Source organism: Arvicanthis niloticus, chromosome 12 (assembly GCF_011762505.2).
Source record: "Arvicanthis niloticus isolate mArvNil1 chromosome 12, mArvNil1.pat.X, whole genome shotgun sequence".
NCBI lineage: Eukaryota > Metazoa > Chordata > Mammalia > Rodentia > Muridae > Arvicanthis > Arvicanthis niloticus.
In genome coordinates, this window is record NC_047669.1 from 59,071,824 (window position 1) to 59,084,963 (window position 13,140).

Here is a 13,140-nt window from a genome sequence, read left to right on the forward strand (position 1 = left end):
ATTGACACAAAGTGTCAATGTCTTGTATCAAACAACTCTATTGTAGAGAAAGTCACCTCAGATAGTTGTGGTTTGAATAAGAATGGCTTATTCTCTCTCATAGGCTCATGCATTTGAATGTTTAGTCATGAAAGAGTGGCACTTCCTGAGAAGGATTAGGATAGGCCAAGCTGAATGCAGTATGTCACTAGGGGTGGACTTTGAGACTTACAAAAAGCCCAAGCCAGGCCCAGTGTCCCTTCACTCTGAAAATCTGGATGTAGAATTCTGAGCTACTTCTCCAATACCATGTCTGTTTACATGCTGCCATGCTCTCTGCCATGGTGATAATGCACTAACCCTCTGAAACTGTAAGCCAGCCCCAGTTAATGCCGTCTTTCCTAAGAGTTGCCATGGTCATTGTGTCTCTTCACAGCAAGAGAACACGGACGAAGACAGGAGTCAGTTTTAATTCATGCCAAAGATAAGTGCAGAATTAGTACCAAGAAGAAACAACAAGAGAAAATTAGTGGCTATGGGGTTGGATAATTACGTTGAAGAATAATTATTTGATTGAACTTGGTACTTATCTTAATAGTTCAAGATCAGGAAAAGTGTACCACTATCTTCTACTCTTCCTTTGAGGTAATTTCTTTTGGGTAAATACCTTTCAGGTATTTTCTCTAAAGAGAACAGTTGAATGTTGTGAAGCAAAAAGAATTTGTCTAGAATTGTAAGGGAGATTGATCTTATGGTTTAGAGACTACTAACAGAGAAAGTCTTAGAAACAACACTTTTTTTTTTCCATTTTGTCCATTAGAATTGCAATATCTCTGTCTGGCTACTTTCTTTTTCTTCATTTATTTCCTGAAACTTTTCAGTCTGTACAGCAGTAACTATAATCTCCTCAATACCGTCTTACTTTCTGGTCCCTGGATGTTCCAATCATTGGTTCAGTTCTCCACACGGACACTTACTAAGTCACTGACCTTGGTTAGCGATTTTTAATTGACTGCCACTTTGCTGTCTGTCTTCCCTGTCCTTTCTCCTCTTTTTCATGGATGTTATACGTAAACGTCTCCTAAGGGAAGCCAAAGAATGTGGATGATTGCAAACACAGAGTTTTCAGAATTGCTGAGCTAGTATTACTTTTAAGTTCTTACTCATTGAACTTACTCAAGAACTAAGAATCCAAAAGAAAAACTATGTTTGTTTGTGGGACTAGAAGATCATGTGACTGGGGAAGCTGGTCTGGAGCAAGAGTGAGGTCCAGACATGTCCAGATTCTGAAAAATCTCATCCTGAGCCTGGCAAGAATAGGACTGCTTTCCCCCTGCTCTGGGCTTGCATGTCCAGTATATAAGTCTTACAACCCCCAGGTCTGCCACCCTTGAGATGGTCATGTAGCTTGGTGGACAGGTTATAGGTTAAACATTGTCTCTCCTTAAAACATGTCCAACAAGCACCTGGAATTTCTCTTCATGCAAATGAAGCACTCCCAGCACCTGGGCCTCAGTCAATAACATGCACTCACTCCAAAAACCCCTACCCACTCCTCAAGGTTTATATAAGCCTTGTTCCTCCCTAAAAGGCAAAGAAGGGATGAAAAAAAATCAAAATTGTGCTTTGAAGGCTTTCTTTGTTAGATCACTCTATACCACTATACCACGTTTCTATTTCAGTGAAAATTGTCTCAGGAGAAGGCTGTTTTTTCTACACACACACACACACACACACACACACCAGCTGAGATCCTGTCTGACCCACCCACCCATGGCTAAGCTTCCCTTCCTTCAAGAGCAACATCCTTGTATACCCCGGCAAGCTGACCAGGAGCGGCATTTGTTTCATTGAATTCATATTAACCCAAAGCATAAATTGAATAAACCTTGCTTGCATTTCTGATCTTTAAGCTTAGAATTGTTGTAGGATATATAAAATCCATCCGCTTTGTTCTTTTGTCTTAATACCAGCAGCTATGCAAGCTACAGTAACCTATGTCTGCACTTTGTTCAGTCTACCTGGAGCAGGTGGCAGCGTCTGGGGTTGAGAGGCAAGTGGCGTTAAGAAGTGGTGTAAATCAAGGTTCAATTGCTGTATTCTGTCTGGAATAATTGAGACTAAGTACGGAGGCCATGCCTGTAAGTCTAGGTGTCCTGGGTGTGCTGCCAAAGCATCTGACTGCATTGCTGTCAGGGCAAAGGTAATTAGGCATTCCAGAGGAGTCCCACTATTTTTCAGATTGAGCAAATCCCAAACAGGTGCAGCCTTAATTCAAGGCTTTGGAAAGCATCGCTGAAGAGACAGCTGTGAGCGCTGAAACTCAAAAAGTAAATCGTAAGCAGAGTCTGCCAAGGGAAGGAGAGTATTCCAGGACCCAAAGTACAGTCTTGCAGCACCTCAAACACTGTTGGCATGGAAACAGTGAAATGCTGTTATAGTGGTCCTTTGTGCCTCCTGGCCATTCTGCCAGGAAATGAGGTGATACCTGGAAAGAGGAGCACAAAGAGACAGGGAAGCATGGACCACTCACACGTGATGCTGACAGGAAAACCTGGGGGTGGGGAGAATACAAGTTTCTGAAAGATTTATAATTGGTTTTAATTTCTCTTCTTATGGCCAGCTTTCCATTATGGAGACTAAATTTCTTACATTAAGATTCATTTTGGCTCACGGTTTTGGAGATATTGATACATGGCCAGCTAGCCTCACTGGGTTCAAAGTGAGGCAGGATGTCAGTAATGAGAGGGCATGGCAAGAGAGGCTCCTGATTTCACAGAGGCAAGGAAGCCATGATAGAGACGGAAGGAAGGATACAGATACTATCTATCTCCTTCCCATCTTTCCTGTACTTACCTACTTGCTATAGGCAGGTTCCACGTTCCGCAGGTTTACCACCTTACAACAATACTATTAGGTAGCAACCAAGACCCTAACCCCACAGCCCTAGGAAATATCTCCTACTCAATTCATAATGCTTAGATAAAGGTCAGGTTGAATGCTCTTGTGTCATGAAAGCTAGCAAAACTCTGTATAGCAGGGATGGGAGAAAGCAGTGAGCAGAAACATTCTACGTCTTATTTTATTTTCTTGTCCTTTCTGCCTGGAACCCAGGTCTTCACACATGCTAGCCAAGTTGTCTAGCACTGAGCTACAGCCTTGCCCCTCCCTGTGCTATTATATTTGTGCACCAAGAATGAGTTTGGAAACTATGTCATTTAGAAAGTTAAGTAAAGGATAAAAGGAAGAAAAGCAGGAGAAACAGCGTTAGCATCCTTAGCATTGAGGCCATTCGGTGGCGGAGAGCTTCTCCGGAGGTTTTGGTGTGACTGGGATTACAGAAGGCTAAGGGAGAATCAAAGGATTTTGTTGCATGGTACCCAGACAGAGGGCGACTCCCGGGCTGACCCCTTGTTGAATGAGAGCTAGACACGTGGGCATTTTTGAAACATGAAAGGAAAAGAGAAGAGAATGAATTAGCGTCTGAACTAATTTCAACTACTCTTCAAACACACAGTTTTGAGTGTTGAAAGGTTAAATCCTCGGTGGCCCCAGACCTTCAAGGGAAGCTTCAGAGAGAGCTCATTTGGTCTTTGTTAATTACTAAATGCATGTTCTACACGCACAACTTCATGGAGGCCCCAAAGACAAAGCATATTTACTGATCGATATTGAACATGATGTAGCAACTCAGATAGTGGTTCAATTGGCACTGGATTAGGAGTTGAACTTGGAATTTTCATGAAGACTAACTAATACTTATTTTATAGGTGGCTATGAACAGGTTTCCTTTTCTAGAGTCTTACCGCTTTCTTTAAATAACTAAACTTTCAGACTCACTGAGTATCAGTTACTGGACACCTAAGGACAGTGTGTTTATTTGGGAAGGAGACTGCTTGGATGTGTCCTTAAGTTGCTTTGACCCATCTTGGCTACTTGGAGAGGGATAGAGGGGACCAGGGAGTTAACTCTGATGTCACTGAAAGGCTGGATGCAAAGAAAGAGGAGGGGAAGAGGGGGATGGGAAAGAGAATTAGCAAGAGGAACAAAAAAACAGAGGAGCTGGCTTGGTGGGGAGAGGTGGGGTGGCAGCAGGCATTTCCTTATGTGACATTTACTGACATGTAGTCCAGCCTTACATTACCTTGTCTGAGTGCAAACATAGGCAGCACGCTGCCTCTATAAGGGCCAGTTTTGAAGAGAAGGCCTTCCCTACAGAAGGGCAAGCTCATCATGTAAGGAAGGGATTCAAATAGGCGCAAATCGCCACAGATGCCCACTCCCCCCTCCCTACCCCCCCACTCCCCCCCACCCCCGCCGCCCCAGCAGTAAGAGGGAGGAGAGAGAGGGATCGGTTTTTAAAGCTCCATTAACAGAGAGCTTCACTCAAGGAGGATCTGTTAATAAGTAATGAAACAAAGTAGCTGTTATGGAGATTAAATGCCCCTGTGTCTAGGTACAAAGTTCAGACTGCAAAGTGCAGCTGTCACCCTGACTCTAACCCCCTCAGCAGCCTTAGAACCTCTGGTTCAAAGTGTGTCTTGCTGCCTTTCTGTTACCAGGCTGCCCAGTGCAAGGTCCAGCCAGGGGTCAGAGTTCAGCGTCTGTGGCTCGGCTGGCTGCCTTCTTTGTCTAGCTCAGGCCAGCTTTTCCAGAGGCTACATGCTGCTTATTTAAGACGATTATTACAAGCAACGGACAGATTATTTCCCCTGGATCCTCATGTTTGTTCTTAAGAAGGAAGCTTAAGTGGTCTCTAACTGTAGTCGCTTGAGGATATGAGGACACGTGAAAGGGTAAGGAAACCTATTGCTAAAGACGAACTATGTTTCAAGTAGATGTAGGAATTGGAGGTCGTTATAGTTAAGGACTTGCCTGAATTATTTTAAAATGGCTCAAATCATTCACTCTTTAACTACGTACAGTCCAATAAACGCTAGATTAGTCATTTAAAATTGAACGAAGATATGAACTCATGGAGACTGACAGCATGCACAAATTCAAACCCGACAGAATCCCAACACAGAGAATGAGAAGTGGGCAGGAAGTCCCGCCCCCAACCAAAAAAGCTACTTGCAACTGTTAACTAACTGCCTGGAGAGGGAAAACCAGTTTCTTTCAGCGCAATGATGCTGGGCATATCAACCACACTCCAGGGCAGGGCTCTATATTTAGAAAGAACATGAAGGTGGGTGGACAGAGAGATGGGAGAAGAGATGGGAAACATTGGAAAAAAGAAAAGAAAATTAAAAAAAGAAAGAAAGAAAAATCAAGATATATGAACATTGCAAAAAATCAAAACATTTAGCAAAACTAAGCTAACTTTTCCATAAATGACAGTAGCTGAATCCTCACTTATTAGAACTGTCTTCCATCTCCTTGTTGGCCATTCTCAGAACTACAGAGAAACACTCTGAAACATAGTTCCCATGCTTTGCTCTGATCCTTGGAAGGGGTTCAGAAAGTTGGTGAAACATTAATCACTAGTCCCATTTTGCAGGTGAGGAAACAGAGAACTGAGCAACCAGCCAGGGAGCGGGGTTAGCATGGGGGAAGCAGAGACCACCCGACCGACTTCTTTATCCGTCTTCTCCTTTGGTCTTTCTTAGCCCACTGCTACCTTTGATGTCTTGACACCAATTTTCTTTAAATTGATGCAGTTCTTAGTCACGGTTCAATTTTATGGCAGTGGACTGAGTTAAAATAAAACACGGGAGCCAGGCTACTGGGGAAATGTGACCGGAGAGAGCATGACAGGTAAGAGTTCAGGGAACCGGCGTGACTCCACACTGGCCTCTCGCCAGGCCCTTATGATTCATGCTCCATCTCCAGGCCACAGGTGCAGGGAGGGCAGGAGTTCAGCTTAGCTGCCCAGTGGGTCGGAGAGGGCGCTGCTCTTTTCAGTGATAGCCTGGATTAATATTTTACCTCAAAAAAAAAAAAAAAAAGTTGGACCTATGGTGAGTTGATACGCCAGTCCCACACAGGCCTAGAATCTAAAATTCTACTTGCTTTCAATTTGGGAAAAGATTTTTTACAGTCCATATTTTTGTTTTTATTGGGTATGGTTTGAAAATCATCAAAAGATTTCATTCCTATGGCAAGTATATATATGTGTATATTTATAAATGAGAAACACATATTTCATTACTGAGTTTTTAATTCATGATACACACACACACACACACACACACACACACACACACACACGGCGTGTTAAATGTCAGGTCCCAGTTATTTACTGGGACCACCCTGCGTGCCATCAGTGCCATCAAGAAGGCACATATACAAATTTACCCACACCCCAGTTTTTGTCCTCATAATGCTTGAACTATGGTAGAAAGAAAAGGGGAAAATGCCTAGGTAGTGACAGCAGAGTCGCATGTAATGTGCAAATAGGTAGGAAAGAGCAAGAGTAATGACTGAGTGTCAGAGAGCTACATGAGAACCTTTAATCCACACAATCATGTCAGGAGGAGTTAATGCTATCTCCATTTTACAGATAACTGCATTCAGACTCAGGGCGGTTAAGACACTTGTCTGAAGCCACACAGCCTGTGAAGAAAACAGGGACATCAACTTAGTCTCCATCTGAAATTCACACAGAGGTTAGAATACTACGGCCAGGAAAGAACCATATTTTTAGAAAAGCAGGCAACTGGATTTTGTTTGTTTGTTTGTTTTTGCTTTTCAGAGTTTTAATGGATAGAAGGAATGGAGTCTCTGAGAGAGGGCTGATCTCTCAGACCAGGGCCATGGAGGCAGGAAACCAAGACCAGAGACTGTACATAGCTGATAAGGTGATGTGAGAAGTAAATGGGGAGCTGTGGGTTGTATGAACTACTAGTCCTTTATCCCAGGGTGATGGAGAGGAAGGCCTGAACAAGATGTATGTTTAGTATTATCTTGCACCGATTTCTTTTCTCTGAATCACCGACACAAGAGTGTGCATTTTCTCATACCTGAAATGCATGTTGGAGTGTGAGGGCAGCTCTTGCCTGTACTTCGAAAAAAGGAATGCCCTAATCTGGACATTTGGCTGCAACCTCCTTTCATCCCTCCCTCCCTCCCTCCCTCCCTCCCTCCCTCCCTCCCTCCCTCCCTTCCTCCCTCCTTCCCTTCTTCCCTCCCTCCTTCCCTCCTTCCCTTCTTCTTTCTCTCTTTCTTTCTTTCTCTCTTTTTTCTTTCATTTTTCTTTTCCAGATATTGATCTTCTCTTCATGGTGTCCAATTTTATAACCAAGACACATTGTCTGCTCCTGGAAACCTGCTCTTTCCTTTCCTCCCCCCCCCCCCCCCGCCAGACATAATGCCATATGCCTTGTTCTCCCATGATAGAAATGCTCACGTTATCTCTAATAACTTCTTCACTCACATGATGTAAACCCAAAACATCATCAGCTCTCAGAAGTTTGTCTCCAGATCCATATTGTCTCTTCAGTTCCCTTTCCTAGAGAGATTGCTGAAATATTTCTTATAGTCTAAAATCAGAGTCAGAGTATCAAGATGACTCTTCATCTCACACTTGAGCTGGTATCTCTATTATCTCTTGCTGTGACAAAATCATGGCTAATCAGATCCTTATTCTCCAGTGTTATCTTTCCCTAAGGTTACTACTATCAATGATTTCTGAAATACAGAGCAAATGGAGAAAAATCTGTTAATGCATTTCTTACCCTAAAAATGTTAATATTTTCCATATATGTGTAAGAGTTTACAAATAAGTGACTGCATGTTATTACTGACCAACTGACACTGTGAATGTGTGTGTGTGTGTGTATATGTGTGTGTGTGTGTGTGAGAGAGAGAGAGAGAGAGAGAGAGAGAGAGAGAGAAGGTTTGAGAGAGCACAATATGTGAGAATAGGTATACTACTACTAATATGTAGGTATACATGTTACTGTGTACATGTTGACGCCATAGCACAATTTTGGAAGTCAGTTCTTACCTTCTACTGTGAGTTTTTTGGCTCTAAGTCTGGTCATAGGTTTTCCTGCTAAGTGCCTTGATCTAATGAGCCACCTTACCAGTCACTGACGTATCTTATTATTTGGTTCACACATCAAACTATTTTGGCCTGCATTTGAGTTAGGTATTAGGCTTTGAAGACTGTTTTGAAAAAAGCCAGAATCAGGCAACAGTAGACCAGAGTCCCATGGGGCAGCCATCACAGCTACCCATTATAGGGGACCTGCCATTTCAGTTTGTGGTATTCACAGGCACAGGCATAGGTCATATTGAGACTATGTGCTCTTGTTATGCTAAGCATGACACTTCATGTCTGTAATCTTTCTCTCATGAGTACAGAGCATGGGGCAAACCTTGAGAAAAACAGAAATGTCAGTTAAGGGGCTTTCTGCAAAATACTGACCAGTGCTCTTTAAAATTGAGCATGTCATCAGAAAAGAAGTAATAGATGAAGGCCTGTCAAAGGCAGATGAAGACAAGAAATGTAGTTTCCTTCACAGAAACACAAAACAGACAAAGAACATGAGGTAAAGCCTAACTGGGCCTAAGCGATGGCTTTCTTAGTAATGAGCCACAGCCGTCTTATTAATTGTGACAGAATAGAGCACGTGCAACAGTGTAAGATGTTAAGATAAACCGGATCCATGGAATCCACCTATAGTACACTCACAATGGTCTTACAAGTCTAGTCCTATTTCCAATTTAAGTGATTTAAAAGAACAGAGTGAACACACGACAGAACCAGTATGTAAGAAAATGATTTGTTGCCTGCAATCTTTTCTAATTCTTCAATTTCCCTCATATTGGTATATTTTAGTGCTTCGAGAATAATGCATAAAGCCATGTATTTACATAGATGGATGAATATCCTTTACTAAATAGATAACTTTTCTCAGATACTGTAAGTAGATTCCTGTACATCCATGAGAGATACTGTTATATGTGAGATCACCAGGTCAGTTATAAAGTGTGCTTGGGCATGACTGAAGAACCAAAAATTCAAACCAACCTGACCTGTTGTCAAAACATAACTAGGAAGGAAAAACAAACAAACAAACAAACAAATAAACCATGGAAACAGCTGATTTTGGAGTTGTTAACATCACTTTCCTATGAGTTCTCTACATTCATTAACAAATCCAAAGGTTTCCTTCCTAAGTCTAAAAACCACTGAGCTTCTAAAAGAACGAGGCTGCAATTAATCTGTGTAGGATAAAGGCTGTGCCTGTGATTCTTCCAAATGCTCTGATTTACACGTTACTTTCCCTTTATTAATTTCATTTTGCTAATTATTCCCCACAGTCACCTTCTGGGGTACATTGTTCTTTTCCCAGTTTTTCAAGGTGAAGAAATTTTGGCTTGAGAGAGGCTCGCTGACTTTCCAGAGGTTACCCAGGGATTCATTAATAGAATAAAAATTAGACTCCAGTTAATGTCACTAAGTATCACTATCCTCATCTCCTTGCCTCTCAATCCAAAGAAGCTCTAAATAAGGAGATAACATAATTAAATACCTTTAGGGGAAACACAAACGAATCAAATCTGCAGAAAAGATGGAGATAAATTCACCAGACACAGTAAGATAGCTCAGGAATGCAGGGTGTTCAGAAGACAGCAAATTAGATTGCTGCTTATAAAAAATGAGATAGGAATTTTGGGAGCTCAGGGATGTTCTTGTCTGTTCTCTAAGAGAGATGGGTACCCTAACAAGAGCATGGGGAAGCAAATGGCACAAAATGAGTCCATGCCTATTCTGGGGTATTTCTCTAGCGGTCTGTGAATATGAATGCTCTAATGTCCATTGGGTAGAGACAATAAAAAGGTGCTTGGTAGTACTAGAGCTTTTGTTAAGCTCTGGGAGCAAAGTTAAGGCAGCTGCATCTGACTTAGCAAGCTGAGCAAGCTGGGTCCAATGCTTGTGCTGCTTGGTCAAGGCCAAGTTTGTGTTCATATGGAAGCAGACAACCCTATTTGTATATGAAACCAGTGTAAGCTTAGATTTTTCGAAACCTACTTTAATAAATCTGCTTTAATAAGGGTTCTCAAATGCTTTGACTTCTCCCTCCTTCTAGCCCACTGTCCAAAGGTAGGGGAGAAAATATGGTAAATAAGACAAGGAGGTTGTAGACCTGTTTAGAAGTAGTTCTTGGGGCAATTCCAATCTGTCTTGTCAAGATATCAGCAGTCCAGTTCAGTAGTGTCAGGACACCAAACATGAATCAACAGCAGTGGCATGATCCAACAGAAACATCCAGGCCTCCACCCAGTCAGCATGAGTCAGTGGGAGGGGCCAGGACTAGCTGGAACGCCAGGAGTTCTCTGCCCTGACTCTCTCACCAAAGTAAAGATCAATGAAGATGCAAGACCAACAAAGATTGCACAGCAATCTTTGGAAGTACCCTTGTCAGTAATATCCATTGAGTATTCAATTTACACGCTATCCAAAGGTCACGTGTCCTCTCATAAACCTTTACATGAGTCTGCTTCAGCAAAACATCATGTGACTCTGCATCCAGAAATTTAATGTTCTGCACCACATTAACCTACCATGGTCCTATGGTACTGCTATCTTTTTTCTTAGTAGTGCTAGCTTAAAAGTAGGAAAGCCTTGACTGTGGAGAAACTTACTACAAATGGGTTGATTTCCAAAGACAGGTAAACTATCTGGATGTCACTGGAGCAGAAGACTCTTGACTTTCTCCTTCATGGCATCTTCCCTTTTATGTTTATGAGCTGACTGCATTCACACCACAGAATTCATAGTAGTGCCTGCACCACGGAGATCACATTTGAATTATGTTTAGGTAACCAAGGTCTCATCAGCCACTTCTCATCAACCAACATATCTTCCATCTGATGGATGATCAATAACCATATCCATCTTAAAGCAAGTAGAACTGAGGGATGTGTGGAGGAAGAACTATTGCTACCTGAAGTTGGGAAAGATCTAGATCCCTTATGATAATTGGTCAAGAGTATGGATTCTATAGTTGGGGGCAGTAATTGTTAAGTGGAGATAAGGCAAGTTTCTATTGAGCAAGCCATGAGACTGTATAAATAGACGAACTGAGCCCATGTCACCAGCCTAAATACTGATGAACAAGGTAGGAGAGAGCTGTGCTTGACTCTCCCCATCTTTCCCTGTCAAGATGATCTGCTCTACACACACCAATGCTGACTGAGGAGAATGACTTATTCTGACCAAAGTCCTTGTCAACTGAATTAATGTAAGGGGTCAAATTTGTGTTTTCTTCTGTCCGTAGTACTGATAGTATAACGCTTGATATATAGAAAGAATAATTTAATCAAAGCAAGTTTTTCACTCTCTATTAGAGTAACAATTGCACCCTTGCTTTGCATCTGGAAGCCAAGACCTCACTGTGTTCACTCCCTACAGAAAGGCGCCAGATCTATTGATGTGCATCAGTATTTATGACCACAGTGACTGCAAAAGCACATTGGCTGACTGGGAGCTGAAGCATCCATCCACAGCTTCAGAGCAAGGATTCATAAACCATTTCATTAATGGGCAATGATAGGTATAGATGTTAGGTCAAGGAATAAGAAGGCTGAACAGCTTTACCAAAGAGTTTCATTGGCTTATCAGATGTGGGGGTGCCAAACTTCAATCTTGCAGTGGAATGTGACCTGTTTTCTGCGCAAGTGAGAAGGCATTAAAGGGTCTGTACCCCTACCCCGCCACACAATACACACGTACAACTTGAAGTCAGGCATTTTGGGGGGATTCTTCTTTTGAACTATCTCTTTTAGTTGAAGTTTCTGATCTAACCTTTTCATATACCTTCAGCTAGTGATGGCCAAAGAGGCTATGCTTTCTATTTACAAAATCATTGCTAAACACGAATGATGCCGCGCAGTGTTTTCTCTAACTGAATCCAGTTATTTCTTCACAAAGAAAGAGTAAAGAATGCATCTTAACGTATGCACTTGTGATGACTCCTATCACCCTTCTTGTTCAGTATCCATCAATTAAAGCCGACTGATGACCTGATGCTGAGGATACTCGGGAGCCCTCTGGATGCACCCCTGCTCTTTAGGAATAACTCTGTCTCAGTAGGTTGCGTCAGAAAAGTGGGTGAGGTCCAGTCGCTAGATTTTCTTTTCACTTCCGTTTTGTTTCCCAGGCAAAGTTGACACAGCAGGGGAAGGCTCCATCAGAGAATGGGGAGAACTCATGTTCCAGCCTTGTTCCTATTGTCTTAATAAGATGCACAGACAAACCCACTGATCCCTCACAATATGAACAGGTAGAAGAACGCCATGGATGGCTTTCCTCCGGCGGAGTGAGCCTTACAGTTCTATGTAATTTGGCAGGGATGGGTGGAGCTTCAAGTCAGTGCTGCTGTTTAAACTGCAGAGCTGGTGCACAAATGATCCATAACACATTCTGGCATAGTAAATCATCTTCACAGTTCTAATATACCATGAAACCCAATTTACATACAGCATAGCACAGGAGATGAAAAGCCAAGAACAGACTCCTGTTTCAAAAGGCATCAGGCACACTGCTTTACCTCCTGAAGCATCACTAACTTCCATAAATCCCTTGCTGGAAAGGTTATTAAATCACCATGGCCTTCTGGCTATTCAATCCTTAGTCCCTTTTCTCTTGTGATGCATCCCGTATGAAAACTCATCTCTCTGCGTTCTATCCCCCTACTCTTTTACCCCTTTCCTTTTTATCCAACATCTCTTTTCACTTGCGAGGAATTCTTCAGAATCACAGACCACGGCAAACATACTTTTTAGCTTTTCAGTTAGATGTATAATACCCTTGGATTGTAAATATTCATTTAGTTGGTTACTTTGGCTGATGATGGTGGTGACCAGGCCATAGAAGGCAGGGCAGACAAAAGGAACACTCTATCTGAATCTCGATCTTGCCTTGCAAAATGAACACACAGAAAGTAATACAGGAAGAGGATGTAGCCACGTCGTGTGGAACACGGCTTCATAATAATGCTGATATCTATTGTCAGCTCGAACAGTAGACTTACTAATTACAGCCTGCTATGGGCTATACCAAAGAGATTACAGTGTAAGCAGAGTACCAAAATTGGCTTTTACCACCTCAGAATATATCATTTGTCTGAATTAGACCACTAAACACCGAAAGATTACTTTATCATGTCGTCCAGAAAAATAATGAGAATGCTTTGTGTTACATTAGAA

General features: G+C 42.2%; 1 long non-coding RNA gene across 2 annotated transcripts in view; it reads left to right on the forward strand.

Annotated features, from left to right (window-relative positions):
• The first annotated feature begins 4,604 nt into the window (after window positions 1-4,604).
• Window positions 4,605-13,140, forward strand: part of LOC143434020 (uncharacterized) — a 66,717-nt gene continuing 58,181 nt past the window's right edge. For both annotated transcript variants that reach the window (XR_013103162.1, XR_013103163.1), the window contains exons 1-2: window positions 4,605-4,775; window positions 6,674-6,779. This is a non-coding gene — a long non-coding RNA (uncharacterized LOC143434020). The remainder of the gene's footprint in view (window positions 4,776-6,673; window positions 6,780-13,140) is intronic.